Raw genomic sequence first — 16,318 nt, 5'->3', positions numbered from 1 at the left:
GGGTTTTAAAACCAGATGCTTAATATTCATGCACATGAATATGCCGCTCAGCGTCCTCCCCCTGGTTAAGAGGAGATGTATTCATCCATGGTTGCGTGGAGTTTTAATGGACTGTATTAGTTTCTCTGCGTGATCAAACGATCGATTCCTGATCTGTAATACTGTTTTGGGGGTCGTGTTTCTGGGGTTCAAGTCTAGCCTTCAGCCTGGCGTACACAGAATTAGAACATCCTAACAGACTTAACAAGTGCAAAGCATCTTAGACTTAATGTTTTTAACTCTTGTAGGCCAACACTAAGGCCCAGTCCCATTTCTTATTTTTAGCCCCACCCCTTGCTTTTGAGTGTTATCTTGCCCCTTGGAACTGAGTTATAAGGGGTAGTGGTTAAAATCTTCCCCTAATTGGACCCTCTAATATAAGAGCATCACTTCATTAACAGCTACTAGCGCCGCTCTGTAGGCGACCCTGCCCGTCTGCAGGGACAGCAGAGGAGGGGAAAGTTCAGCTCCTCACTGCTGGGCTTTTAGTTACATTTAGGGATCATACGCCTTCAAAGAGGGGGGCAGTTATTTATTATCACCCACCTTAATTCTTCAGAGATATGAAGCTGAAGTCAGAGATTCGCCAGCTTCTCGTTCAAATTTTCCCGTTCCACCTTAAATGGTGCAGCAGTTCTGACCCCTGAGGCACCGTTAGCTTGCTAGCTATCGAGTCATCAGCATACTTTTAGCGATTTTCTTTGATGAAAATGACCATAAGGGCCATAATGCATCGGAATGGCATTAAACTAAGATAATAAAATGGTTATTGTCATTTTTAACAGAAAAAAAATCTCATATTTGTGGGTTTCCTCGGTCGCTTGCTCAGCCGTCTTGCAGGTTTTTCTTTTTTCCTCATGTAGTGTGTCTCTGAAAAACCACCGTTTGGATGGTCATGTTGCACTCACACTTCGCCCTGCCCCTCTATCTCAACAACAATCAGGACACCCTACCCCTAGGCTTGAACACGCAAAACAGAGGGGTAGGGCTAAGTGGTATCATCCATCCATCCATCCATTTTCTAAGCCACTTCTCCGTCAGGGTCGCAGGGTGCTAGAGCCTATCCCAGCAGTCTTCGGGTGAAAGGCAGGATACACCCTGGACACGTCGCCAGTCCATCGCAGGGCAGACAGACAGACAGTCACTCACACCCAGGGGCAATTTAGCACGTCCAATTGGCCTGACTGCATGTCTTTGGACTGTGGGAGGAAACCGGAGAACCCGGAGGAAACCCACGCAGACACGGGGAGAACATGCAAACTCTACACAGAAAGGAACCCGGCAGGGGAATCGAACCCAGGCCCTCCTTGCTGCGAGGCGACAGCGCTACCCACCACACCACCGTGCCGCCCTAAGTGGTATCATATATCTTGTATTGTCTGTCCACCCTTTTCAACGAGAAAACACATGAATAGTAATAAATCACAAATCAGCTGTGTTTTATTGTTACTCTGATTAAACAAATCAGTAATAATAACAGTAATAAAAGTGTGAATTTGCACTCTGGGCAAATCACAGCACATCCAACAGTAAAGAAAGCCTTGTGCATGTTTTATGCAGTGATGGACAATACAGTAGCACCCAAAGAGATCTGGTTCTACCTGCTGATGCGTTTTACTCTGGCCAGTCAGGACATGCACACACTGTAATGCAACTAGCAGAAGGTTTTGCAAGCATCTGACTAAACCCACTCTGTTTTTTCTTCTTTTCTCCTCTCTCTCTTTCACCTTCCCACTGCTGGTGATTGAGGGGTGGGACTGTGGGCGAAGTTTGAATTGTACTGCTGTGTCTGAGTGTGTTTACATGCACGTAATAATCCGATTGTGTCAGATTGTGTGAGTAATCCGATCAACACATTTGCATGCACTTGAGTAATCAGGTAATGGGGAAGCTCCAGGTCTACATGAGTCAGACAGTAATAAGATTTCTGTTTTGCAACCAGCCAGTAAACTCAGAGAAGACGATGCAACATAAACACAACGTGTAAAACTCAAACTTCATGCCATGACTTGGCAAACAAACAAGAAAACATTGCACCACTTTACCGGAAAATATGAGCGTATGTCATCTAGAAGATGGAGAATATTTTAGTCCTTCATTTCGTTAAGCATGTATTTGGTTTCAGCGCCACTCCTAAAGTGTTCTGCGTCTCACGCCGACGCTGCTCGCTTATTTCCGGTACTGCCATCAGTTTTTGCACATGTGCAGACTGAGAAATCAGAAAGAAATCAGAGTAAGAGTCACAGCACTGAGAAATCTGATTACTGAGCTAAAACCCAGCTTCTTACTCTGATTCAGAAATCTGAAATCTTTATAGAAGTATGGTGTTTACATGACTGAATAATTGAAAAACTGCAGAAATCCCATATATAAATGTGTGTGTGTGTGTGTGTGTGTGTGTGTGTGTGTAGGGGAGGGAGCAAGGCCAGTTGTGCTGTTTTGGACTCCTGGCTACAGATGGCTGCATCACCAGGGTTCGAACCTGCGATCTCCTGATGATGGGGCCAACACTTAGATGGTTGCACCACTTTTTTAGTGTGCCAGAAGTGTGTCGGAATTTTTAGCTATGCATAAGTACTCAAAATCCCCCGTTTTGCCATTATGACATGTATGCGCACCCAAGAAAGCTGTGTATGTATTTAACAGTTAAATTGTGAATGGCAGTTATTTATATGGCAATTGAAGGTCAGCTACAATTCCTTAATCGTGACCGTCTGCATCAGGCTCCTCCTCTCCTGACCGTGGTCAGCATTTCCCCCGCCTTTTACATCATCCAACTCTGACACAAGCATTTACCCATCCCTCTCTCCCCACTCGCTCCATTACGTACCCATAGGACCTGATCTCCGCTCAGCTGGCTCTTCCCTCCCTCTCTCTCCTCTTCTCTACTCCGGAGCGTTCACGGTTTTTTGTTCTCCAGCCGTGGCCCACGTTACACATCCCCACATGTACCCGAGGCGCGGCCGCCCCGCTGCTTTAAACCCAGCCATTACCACCAGCCCCAGCACTCGCAATCCAGGCAATTATCTGTTTAGCTATTACAAGCTACGCAATATGACTCCAAACTGAAGATCTAGCAGTGCTGTATCCTCAATCGAAACGGTCTTGTGATTACTAACAGGGAACATTTGTCTAAATTGTACGTGGAGGCATTTTTGGTAAACTCATTTAGCACTCGAGGTCTTAGCAGGTGATTTGAATTAATGATGTTTAGCTTTTTAAACTGAAAAGATTCGTCATGTGTCACGGAGGCCTATTGATTTACGACAGCTGTGATGATATGTTAATTGAAGTCTAACGAATTGGAGGAGCAGGAAAAATATCTCTGGTGTAAAAACAAAAGGACAGATGTGTGCACGCTTGCAGCCGGTAGCCTTTGTGTCGGCCCGTCTCCTGCTCCTCCGTAAGGATGTTGAGCAGATAAGCGATGCTAAAACGTGGCCCGACTGTGCTGACGTGTCTTCCACTTCACCTGAGATAAACACAGTCGCCCGGGCCTAAAACGCCCGGCCGCTGCTTTGACTGCCAAATTTAAACTGCATGACGGAGCATTGTGAAAGACCTGATCTATTTTTTTTTCCTATTTGGATATGCTTTGATGCTTTCATTCAAATGGCTCTCAAATATTGGCCTATAGTCACTCTGCAGTTTAGCATAAGAATAAGGTTTGGCTATGTAAAGCCTTTGTGAGCTCCAAGCATCTTGCAAGGAATCGATCAGCATTTTTATTTGTTTATTTTATTCTTTCGCACCCTAACCGCCCTCGCTGACCATGAGGTATAAAGTTAGAAGAGATGAGGGAGATAAATGACCCATTTTCATATTACTGCAAGTAGCTAGTAGATTAAAAGAGCCGTTAGAGTGAGATAATTCTGCTGTTGTCCATTGTAGTCAGAGAGGCTGCCCAAAACTGAATACAGCTGAATAAGTATCATACTTGTGGTCCTCACTGTCCTTCACTAGAGCAGTTCTGTAGGCACACATGCACAACTGACAAGGTTCTTTTCTCATGCTGAAGTTTATTTCTCCATTCAGCGTGACTGTAGTCTCGCTCTGTTCTCTCCGAGATGCGACTCAAGGGCTTTTTTTTTAGCCGTTTTATTGATTTGCCCCTCTTGGAAAGACACTCTGCAACATTGATGATAAAAAGCTCCAGTACTGCAATGAGTTTCTGTGTTTTGGTTCAATGTGATACCATAATTCTTCAAAAGAAGGCTGGCATTGAGACAGGCCTGTCCGCTGTTCACTGGTACACGAATACCTGTTGACGTTGAAGGTCGCTGGCGAATCTTTAACAACCAGGCATTGAGGTAACAAACATTTTACACTGAGGAGGACTATATCAAAAAGATACTCGGAAGACGTTTTCATCACACGTGACGCATTAAGGATGCAAGTTTATAGAGGAAACATAATAGTAGGAGAAAATAATTGCTTACAAAATTCTAAATTGGCTGGTAATTGCTTAAAAGGATTAATTCGCGAACAGACATTTAGATTTGACTGCTACTTCAGACCTATATTTGATGACATGTTCTTATTTATTGTTTATTTATTTATTTATTTAGCGCTTTTTACAACAGGTGTTGTCAAAAAGCAGCTTTACAGGACAATCAGTATTACAGAGAGAAGAGAAAAGGAAAGAAAATCCGGGTCCGAGCCCCCATGAGCGTCGCCAGCGGCGACGGTGGCGAGTAAAACCTCCCTAAAAGAGGAAGAAACCTTGAGAGGAACCAAGACTCAGAAGGGAAACCCGTCCTCCTCTGGTCAACACCGGATAGCAAACATTATTAATATGAAGTTTTATAGTAAAGCGGGAAAAGAGAAGATCTGAGGGTGAGGACTGCACAGCGCTGTACAGCAAGAAGCTCAGTGGTGGTCAAACCGGTCCAGAAGCGGCACAAATCAAGGCAGAAGAGGCAACAGCATCAGACGCACAGGATGGGCGGCTGATCAACTCGGCAGAGAAAGGAAAGAAAAACACAGAGTCAGTTCTGTAAAGAGTGGCTGACCACAGATTACAGTATAACAGAGCAGCAGAGACTCCAGCAGGTCTAGACCTGACAGGGAGACTAATCACCAAAGGCTCCACTATACAAGTAAGTTTTTAGCCTAGACTTAAAGACTGAGGCTGAGTCTGAGTCCCGAACATTAACAGGAAGGTTATTCCAGAGCTGGGGGGCTTTGCATGAGAAGCTCCGCCCCCTGATGGAGCTTTATTAGTTCTAGGTACCAGTAGTGAGCAGCACCTTGTGATCTAAGTAGGCGTGATGGTTCATAGTGGGAGAGAAGGTCACTCAGGTACTGAGGGGCGAGTGCGTTTAGAGCTTTATAGGTCAGTAATAGGATTTTATAATGAGTGTGAAATTTAACTGGTAACCAGTGCAGGGCTGATAAAACTGGGCTGATGTGGTCGAACGTTCGGGCTCTTGTGAGACGCTGGCTGCAGCGTTCTGGACCAGCTGAAGCTCGTTGAGGTTTTTGCTGGGACGTCCAGAGAGCAGGTCATTACCTGTGATCATGTGATCCAGCCTTGTTCTTGTACTCCAGTGGCCGGTTGTAGGTTCAAACGTAGACTAGTTGCACCTCACAGATCAGTTTGTATGTTGGCGCTAGTAGATACTAAATATTTACACCTCCCTCTAAGCAGGTGTAAGTTGTGACAAAACCCACAGGAAGCCAAATACAGCTCGTTTGGAGCGCTTGGAGCGGCGAGACGGGAATGCCTTTCGCATTCGTCAGGTGTTGAGACAGGCTTCATCCTTTAGATAACTATGATGATGTGGATGCCTGTGCTCGATTTCGCTTCAGGCGAGATCACATTAGTTTACCTTTTCTTGGGTGATGATGCTGCGCTTGCTGGTGCTGTTATGCAAAACCCATTATTTTGAAATTGGGGAAACATCAAGGCAGATAATCACACATAAAAAACCCAAAAAGGCCAAAACATTACTTTTTTTAGTTAACTAAGCTAAAACTCCTAAACACTGTAAACTGATTTTACTTACAGCTCTAATCGTCGCCTGGTTTAAACTCCGTCCATGAAGCCGAACACTCACAGCTCCAGCTCAGTGAGACTCAAACAGCTAAACTGAGGCTGCTGTTGTGTCAGTCAGCCAGAAATCGTTATTTAAAAAGCTGCACATTCGGTTTTCTCAGGGAAATATTACAGAAAAAACAGGCAATGGCTGTAGATTATATTTATTAGTTTTATTCTGTTTAACTTAACTTTATTTTGTTCTCTTCTAGGCCGATTCTGGGCCAAACTGCCATTATTTTTGAAGGGTGAAGGTTATCATGTTAAAGCGATGTACACATTAGTCTTTATTAGTTAAGATACGACTTATGGATTTTGCAGTGCAACCAAATTTAATAAAATCATAGTTTAAAACTAACTAGTGTAACTAAGGGCATCGTAAAGACTTTACACACAAACCTAAGAATAAACTTGCACAAACCTGGTGCAGCCCAGTCCAGAAGAGCAGAATATTTAAGCAACGCTGGGTTACTGTGTGTCATTCCTTCGACCGTCTCTGACGCAAGACGGGACTCAGTCTCCCAGAACACTCTGGGAGATCACGTGATGGAGCAAGGAGATTCAGACTCCAGCTTGGCAGACTCCAACCCCCAGAATGCTACACAGGATCACATGACGCCACAGCGGTCCTATCAGAGATCGCAATCCCCAGACTATTGACTGTTCGCACCTGTGCCTAGTTACAATGATGAGGCACTAGAGTGTATATAAACTCAGGCTGAGCTTCCTAACGTTGCGGAGAATTGTTTCTATGCAATCACTGAGTGTTGTACTTCTGTGGTGTTTGCCTTTCCCATGTATCGACCTGTTTTCCTGCATTTCCCGATTTAGATTTCTGCCTGACCCTTTTGCATTCTCCCTTCTTGGACTTGACCTGTGTTTGACTATTTTTGCCTGGACTCCGACTTCGATTTGTGATTTGCCCTTTCTGGATATTAAAACCTCCTATCTTCTTATCCGCAAGCGTCTGGTGCTCTGTCGCCTCGTCACACTGTGTTAAAACATCTGCATTTTATTCATTTTATCGCAGTGTTATTTCTCTGTAATGCTAATCCAGGTCGTCCCAGTTTCTACATTTTATAGATGTTTATGTATCTCTATCAGCAATTCTGTATGTCTGAAATATAAATATATAATTCCAGTATTGTGTTCCTAAATATGATATTTAATATTGATTTGAAGTTAAAATGTACCAGTAAGTCCACATGCCATCAAAATTATGAGTGCAATGGTTTTTGAATGTCACCTTGCCCCTTGTTACTGAGCTACAGGGCAGTGGTTGAGATCTTCTTCTGAAATGAGCCCCTCTAATAAAAGAGCATCACTTCATTAACAGCTACTAGCGCCGCTCTGTAGGCGACCCTGCCCGTCTGCAGGGACAGCAGAGGAGGGGAAAGTTCAGCTCCTCACTGCTGGGCTTTAGTTACATTTAGGGATCATACACCTTCAAAGAGGGGGCAATTATTTATTATCACCCCCCCCCCCCCTAATTCTTCAGGTGATGTGAAGCTGAAGTCACCTGTTTGAATTTTCCTGTTCCTCAGTAGCTGTCTACTGAGACATTAACATGCTATTAGTGATTTGTAATGCTTGTTACGAAGAAAAGGACCATAATGCTCTGAAATGACATTAAACTAAGATAATATAATGGTTATTGTAATTTTTGACGGAAGAAAATCTCACATTCGTTGGTTTCTTTGGTCGTTTCTCATATTACTCTGTTTGGAGTCTCTGAAAAACCTGCATTTGGAGGACGCTGTAGCTCTAACCCTTCACCGCACCCTCTATCTCAACAAGAATCAGGACACCCTACCCCTATTCATGAACTCGCAAAACAGGGGGCTAAGGGCTGAGTGGTAGGGGCGAGGGGTGGAATGGGATTGGGCCTTACTTTGCGCTGTAAAAACACAAATAGTGGAGACCTCTTACACTTTGACTAGTTAACGTGGGCCCTCATAGAGATCCTCTGTTAAAATTATTTTTGAAGTTTATAGTCAAAATGGACCTTTTTACCTTGTTAATTCACGCCGAATGCAATCCATCATACAGATTTCTGATTGTCGTTGTGCACCAGTGGGTGGGAAAAAAACATTAACAAGTAATATCGTTATGTTACATATTTCCCTCCCACTCCCATCTGCCCCAGCTGTCATCACTTGGCTAGCTCAGAGGCCTTACCTGATACCTAATATTTCAGTGTTTCACTCACAAATACACCACGGTACGGAAGAAAATGCAGTTTTTCCATTGCATTTCGCTGCTGTCAGAAGAAAACCTTGTATCTCCAAACCTACTTTACTTTTAATGTAAGTCAATAGAACCCGAATTTTTTCCAGGTCATTTTGGGTCATTCTTTTAGTCCATTCATCATGAAGTTTACACGCAACGTAAAGGGGAACAGGCATTTACAAATTATAATAAAGAAAAATAAAAGACGATAGATAATAGAGATGCAAAGTTTTCTTCCATCAACAGCAATTCACCGAAGCATGGAGCTGATCAGTGGTGTCGAGCACGGACAGATGGCTTATCATGACATCATTGATCTTCATAACACTATCATATCATCATAGTGTCATGTTGCCCACCCCATACACAGACTTAAACTCTGTAAAACTGCATCCACTGTGATCATGAGATGCGCTCTACATGTACTATGACGTCTCGTCACATCGCCTGCGTGGCTTTTATGATGCTTTGCCACCCTCAGCTGAGCGGGTTGGCACTTTTATCTCGCTGATGGAACTCGGCGCTGACAGGTGTTTTCGGGCTGCGTGCGGTAATTATCATTCATAAGCGATCGTTTGTGTTTGTGTCTCCCCTCAGAGCAAGAAGGCTAAACTCCCAGCGTCGTAACTGAAGACGGCTTCAAACGAGCGAGTCCTTGGAGAAGGTAAACAAAAGATTTTTTACTAGATTGGAGTGATTCGGGGAGGGGTGGGTGGTTGCATTGAATTGGTTTAATGAATAACTTGATTGGGTGCAGTTCACTTGTTTGTATGTTTTTGTCTCAGCGGGGAAAAATGAGAGGTCATTCTGTTTTGTCAAGGCTCACAGCCAAACAGATAAGAGGAGGCCGGTGTTCATGGTTACACCACTTTCTGCTTTCTTTTCCAGTTTATTGCTCTTGCATGCTCTTGTGAGACATAATAAATGGGCCACTTTTAGCGAACTGCGTTTTTTTCATACTTTTAGAGGCCTTGGTGATTTTTGGAGGAGGCTAAGCAGCGTTATTTTGGAGAGGTAAAGGTGGTAAACTGAGTGCCATGACCTGTGCCTCACAGTATCTATTGTTGATTCCAAAAACACATCAAGACACTTGCCACACAGAACAAAAATGACTGGGGAAAACAGACAGAGGGCATTTTTGGTGTATTGGCACGTATTTCTATGTTTTGAACCACTTTTTCTCAGTACCGCAGTGTTTTTCTTTATTTCCATGAACATTTCCATATGTAATGTGAACAGACTTGAAGAGAACACTGCTGGAATACTCAGTCTGTCTGGATCAATCACCTAAATGTAGCATAATGTGCTGAAGGGTTTCTCTCTCACCCCCCCATCCCCCCCACCCCCCCCCTCTGTGCCTCTCAATGTAACAGCCCCAGGCATCTGACAGCAGGCTGGAATAAACCAGTGGGCTGAGGCAGGGGTGTTCACACATCAGGGACCCAGTATGTCTGAGCGTATATGTGTTTGTTTTCAGGATAAATGTTTTACAAGATCAAGAAGAACTTTGTCCTTGCAGTTGTATACAAATATATGGTGAAATGAAACAGTGTTACTTGGGGTAACATGCGCACGTGGACGTGGCCAGAGTTTAGAGGACCACGCAGTACAAATCAAACACATAAACTGTATAAAGTGCAATTAGACATCCAGTGTAGTAAAACTCCAAGTACAATCAATGCACAGCAGTAATAAATCTGGCTCAAGACCAAATAATACAATACAGTAAGTATGCGGAAGAAGACAAATGGTATACACACACACACACACACACACACACACAGTTTTCATACAGCGTCTGGACGTGTGCTATTATATACATATGTAAGTAGCTATATGTAATATGTCCCATATATATATATGTATGCATGTAATGCATAAGGGAAAACGTATGTTTTGACCTGTTTATTATTATTGTTGTTGTTTTTGTTGTTGTTGTTGTTATTATTACATAGATAGTTCAATTTGAATACTATATATAGGATCAGAATTCTATGTAATAATAATAATAATATATATATAAACACAGGTATGACTGTGTGTGTTTATATATATATATATATATATATATATATATATATATATATATATATATATATATGGGACATATTATTACATATAGCCACTTACATATGTATATAATACCCCACGTCCAGACACTGTATGAAAACAAACCTGTATGAATGTATATGTCTGTGTTCTGTCTTCCTCTGTGGGGTAGATGGAGAATCTTCCCATCGTTTCCCGTGAGCTCACAGTTACACACATCTCCACACACCCTAACATCCTATCACAGCCTGCATGTTTCTGTCACTTTGCGCTCTCTCTCTCTCTCTCCGTCTTTCAGTCTCTCGCACTCTCTCCCCCCTGTCATTTCTCACCACTAAGTCGTCTTAATTGTAATTCACTCCACCTGAGTTTCCCCCCAACACAAACAAACACTGTGAACATTTCGGAAGGGCGTCTGGACCAGGCGCCGGCGGGAAACGTGTCTTTGTTCGCCTGCACACAGCCATAAATCACACAATTCACAGCCTCTTTTTCTCCACCGTTCACCTTTTCTCACAAGTGACTGGCTGAAGCAGCTGAAGAGGAGGAAGTGTGTAGCCGGAGCAGTGACAGTACCTCCACACACACACTCACAGTCCCTTTTCTTCCTCTCTTCCTTTTGTCTCTCACTCCTCCGTCGTACAGGAGAGAGATTTTGTAAAGTGGTTGGGGAGCTGGGGGTCAGTTTTACTCTAGAGAAGAACTTCTCTCAATTCTGTAGTCTGCAATAGTGATATGGGCAGATTAGACTGATTATGTGAGATACAGGTTTGGACAGCACAAATTCCTGAACAAGCTTCTAGGATTAACATATATGCTACATGTCCAAAAGTGTCAAAAAAGATAGGCCTTCTAATCCAGCTGCTCTGAGGTGATACACAGCTGCTGTAATTTGAATAGAACAGCATTAACCAGAATGGGCCTCTATAGTAGTCACACATGAGCCTAGGGAACGGGCCGGCAACACGCGGCTCCGGAGCCAAATGCAGCTCTTTTACTGCCCTGTTACGGTTCCACCGCGGAATTAGATTTGTAGGTAGAAGCTAAAATAATCCTCCTTTACAGTAACATAAAGCTCTGCTGATCGTTCAACAGTTTTACAGTTCTTCTTCTTTAGGCTGCTCCCTTTAGGGGTCGCCACAGCGGATCATCTGCCTCCATCTTGCCCTATCCACTGCCTCCTCTACTTTCACACCAACCATCTCCATGTCCATCTTCACTACATCCATAAACCTTCTCTGAGGTCTACCTCTTCTCCTTCTACCCGGCAGCTCCATCTCCAACATTCTTTGCCCAATATATCCACTATTCCTCCTCTACACATGTCCAAACCATCTCAACCTGGCCTCTCTGGCTTTATCTCCAAACTGCTCCACCTTCACCGTCCCTCTGATCTGCTCATTTCTAATCTTGTCCATCCTTGTCACTCCCAATGAAAATCTCAGCATCTTCATCTCCGCCACCTCCAGCTCAGCCTCCTGTCTTTTAGACAGAGCCACAGTCTCCAAACCGTCCATCATAGCAGGACGCACTGCTGTCTTGTAGACCTTCCCTTTCACTCTTGCTGCTATCCTTCTGTCACACATCAGCCCTGACACCCGTCTCCACCCACTCCATCCTGCCTGCACCCTCTTCCTCACCTCTTTTCTACACTGTCCATTGCTCTGGATGGTTGACCCAAGATATTTGAAGTCAGTTCAACAGTTTTACAGTAAACGGTCATAAACCCTGGAGTTAATTCACCCTTTAACCCTGAAGATTGGAGGGCAGTCTGCCGGTCACTATAGCAACACAGACAACAGTCTCACTTAGCTAGTGGCTAACGAAAAGGCAAAGAGAGAGATTTAAGATGAACATCGATAATTTGGAGACGAATGGGTTTGTTTTCATTTATAATCAGTCCAGCTGGTTTCCTGATACTTTTAATCTGCAGTGAGAAACACTAAGAACAAACCCCAAATAAGAAAGCACTGGTGAATATCAGAATCTGTATAAGAAGCTGTATAAAGTTGGTTTTAAGAATTTTCTTCTTAAGAACAGTTTCTGAATGAAGCCCAATATGTCCAAGGGGCATAGAGCCCCCAGCATTGGGCTGTGGGGCAGTGGAGTGTGGGGCAGAGTTGGAGTGAACCAGAACTGACCATCCAACATCAGCACCTGACCTCTCTAATGCTCTTGTGGCTGAATCCTCACAGCAATGTTCCAACATAGACTGTTAAGCCTCCCTGGAAGAGCCGAGGCTGTTACTGCAGCAAAGTGGAATCTTAAGGACTGTTGAAGAGGCATCTCCGTGGACTCCGTGATACTGTTTTAGAGAATGATAAGAGCTGAGTCACGGCAAGGCAATACGTCAAAGAATCTGTGATAGTTTTCATTTATTTTTTGCTTTTTGATCCCTATTTAATTGTGTATATTATACATGAATTTGCCAGCTTATTAGGTACCTTGTATGTACACTCCCTGCTATAAACACCTGCCATGCAGGTTGCTGAGGGCTCATCATCCCCATTCTACCCCATCCATCATTGGATATCGACCACTACTGACCAGATATTATTGATGAAGGGCTAAAGAATAGCTAGCAATAGAATAGATATAGCTGCGAATAGAAGAAGCAAGACCAAGTAAGATGTTTCCAATAAACTGGCCAGTAAGTGTATATAGTGTTTACAAACTACAGCAATGCTAAAATAGAGTGGTCCCCACTCAAATACTGTGTGATTAGTGGTGGGCCTATTGTAGGAGGCTGATAAATTGGGCAATGTTAGGTCGGCTACAGTAACTGTACACATAGTGCACATGTATGGTAGGTGTTTCTGATAAAATGGCCACTGAGTGTAGACACAGAGAATGTGTTTCTTCAGTTGGATTGCTAAGTCTGTGAGTAGATGCAATACTGATGTCTTCATTTAATTATTCTAAAATGATGAAAATAGTAAAAATAAAGGGTCTCACTTTAAAAGTGTCTCTAATAACTGTGTAGTTACACAAGTAACATATGCAATAATATTAACTACTGATGATTATCAGTCGATAGGCAGTGTTACAGATGGATTACAGAAGTACAGCTTATGTAATTACACAGGTGTGTCTTCTACCCAGGAACTTTGCTGTAGTGCAGTGTTCACTGTAAACTGAGTGGACGGCTCCTGTGTTGTTGTTATGTAGGTACTGGGTAATAATAGAGGGGTAATATAGACGTTGCTTTGGGGGGAAATGCAACACATTAAATTAATGTTATGTACGTTATATTTTAATGTAAGGGGGCGTCTGCTGTACCGTCAACATTACAGACTGGCTTACAGCTGAAACTGGTTACAGTGTCACAGCACTAGCAACATAAACACTCACTAAATGTTAGGACAGCTGGCCGATACAGTGTAAGTAATGTCTTAATGTAAGTTATTACATATTTCATTCTACTGCTGAACAAAGCTGCTGTTCCAGTCTGATTACAGATGTAATTACATGTGTTATTACCCCTGTGTTTTTACATGAGAGGGAATCGACTGTTACAGCTATTAAGATAAACTTGTGTTTACAGAAGCTGTACTGCTGTAATCCAGTGACTAAATGCATCAGGGTTGTTGCAGCTGTTGTTCACGTGTAACTACACAGTTATTAGAGACACTAATATGAAGTGGGGCCATTAAGAAAGCCTTCTATACATGGTTGTGTCCAAACTTTTGACCCCCTCTCCTCCAGCAGTTATTAAAGTTATTAAACTGCCTGTGTGCTCCTGTAAGACATCAGAAATATGTTTGCCTGCTGCGCGGCGCCCCCTGCGTCAAAATCGGAACTGCTTCTGACCGCCTTTACACCCGATTATTTACTTTATTTGCATAGTCCCGTCTTCTCACGGCACCTCGGCACAAGTCAATTCCGAAGCTAAAACCAAATGAAAGCTTGCATATTGATGCATGTTAGGGCACAGGGGTGGATAAGCGGCCATGTAATAGTTCTACCGAGTACGTTTATTGCTTACTACCAAAAAAAAGTCATTTCTGTGTATCAGCATCAAGCTGGAAATTGCTATGCATTAGCATTAGCGGCTGGTAAGCTCCTAATTCCGTTGTGTCTCCAGCTGACTGTGTTTCTATGCATTTAGAAGCGCTTTGATTCTTAAGGGTTGGCTTTAATCGTATTTTTCCCCCCTCTCGCTCGACGAACATAATAAACAAGTCGCCGTGGCTAAAGTGCCACATGGAGGGGCGGGGGGCGAGGAGGGGGATCGCTAATGAGATAGCGAAGCATTTATTTCAGCAGCGCCGCACTGGCTGTGACTTCTTCACAGCCTCTGAGTGACGCACTCGCACACTCTGTGAGCTTTGGGTTCTGAACCCACCAGGAGGCTCGATCTGGATCGAGAGCCAGAGGTTTTATTTCATTGTTAACTATAAAAAGGCCGGTGCTCCTCTGGAAGCTGTTGGGAGAACAAAATCAACAGAGGAATGAATGAGCAAGAAGCCTCGGTATCATCAGAAAGCAGACCAAGGTTGTTACACTCTGGTAGGACAGACAAGAGCATTGGGCCTCATTCACCAGCAGAAATGTCTTCTGAATATCCACTTTTAGTTTTCACCAAGATCCTGACATTCACCAGTGTTTCCTTGTTTGAGTGTTGCTCTTGGGTAAGAACAGAGTCTCCACAGACTCAAGAGCACAAAGGGTGACGCGTTCTGCGCTTTAATACCTCGTTATGAATCTGGTGACTTTTTCTGAGGACTTTTCTCAAGAGCACATTCAAGGAAAAGCTTAGGACGGTGTTGGAGAATGAAGCCTTTTGTCTTTTGAAGGACGTGATTTCATAAATTGTGGTGAATTTTGATTTTGGGTTGACTTTATGAGGGTTACGCTGCAAAAAATAGTATCTTGTCCAGTAAAATGATCTTAAATATATTATAGAGATTGTTGTAACCATGATTTTAGATTATTCGACATTTCTAGACATGGTCTGCTTGTTTTAAGTGATTTTATTAAGTGAAATGATCTCACTGTAGTGGTGGATTATTGTGCTTGTTTCAAGAAATGTGCTTAAAACCAGCAAAATTATCTGCCAGTGTACTGAGATAGTTTTACTCGATACAATGACTTAAAACAAGTGAAAAATTCATAGAAATAAGATGGATAATCTCATAATAAGCGCAGAACCATCTCAAAATGGGAAATGTTAGATATATAGACTACATTTAAGATCATTTTGCTTGACAAGATACCCTTTTTTTGCCCCCAGAGGCCCCAAAAAGTTCCCAAATTGAGGTGTTTTCTTAAAATATGACAGAAAAACTGCCTGTTTATTGGGTCTAATTCGCCTTCAGTTTTACGAGTCTGTCCTAAACTGGCATGGAAGAGACCTTCGAAAAGCTGCTTTGGAAAACTGGTGATGAATTTGAATTCGGTGACTTCCATGTAAAGACTTCTTCTAATTCGTTATGACTTTTTGTGCTTTGAAGATGAAAACTCTCCTCCCTCTTACCTGCCTGCTACTTACACACCTGCCTTCAGCGTGAATCATATTAACTGGCAGTAATAAAGACATCAGTCGTGAAATGCGGCCCTTTTACCGAAGCGTTTAAGCAAATCCCAATAATGGATCAATTAAGAGGAGTGATGTATCGATACGTAGCTCGATTAATCCCGGCCTTGCAGACAAAGGCTTTGACGCAGACAGCCCGGAGGAGGGATGGCGTGGCGCTTTTGTGACAGAACCTCGGAGCTGCGTGGAGGTGACGGCGAGGAGCTGCATCTGCCTTCGCCTGACTAGTTGTCTTTGGAAAGATGAAAGTGAAATCCATCCACACAAAAGAAGAAAAAAGGGGGGAGAGAAGACTGGAGCGCGTGTCATCTCGTGAGCAGAATAAGCGCAGTTTGTCTTCTTTTCATCTGGAGATGTACACTCTTGTTTTTTTTGCTTTTTTTTGCTTTTTCGTGTATTTTTTTCTCTTTTTCAAGCAACAGCGTGGC

At 43.1% G+C, this 16,318-nt stretch overlaps 1 protein-coding gene across 4 annotated transcripts in view; it reads left to right on the top strand.

Annotated features, from left to right (window-relative positions):
• foxp1b (forkhead box P1b) overlaps positions 1 to 16,318 on the top strand; it is a 310,010-nt gene that overhangs the window by 108,591 nt on the left and 185,101 nt on the right. For all 4 annotated transcript variants that reach the window (XM_037534964.1, XM_037534962.1, XM_017691912.2 and 1 more), the window contains one exon: positions 8,903 to 8,969. The gene's annotated coding sequence lies outside the window, so the exon portion shown is untranslated. The remainder of the gene's footprint in view (positions 1 to 8,902; positions 8,970 to 16,318) is intronic.

Source organism: Pygocentrus nattereri, chromosome 26 (assembly GCF_015220715.1).
Source record: "Pygocentrus nattereri isolate fPygNat1 chromosome 26, fPygNat1.pri, whole genome shotgun sequence".
Classification (NCBI taxonomy): Eukaryota; Metazoa; Chordata; class Actinopteri; order Characiformes; family Serrasalmidae; genus Pygocentrus; species Pygocentrus nattereri.
This window is presented reverse-complemented; position numbering and strand designations above follow the sequence as displayed.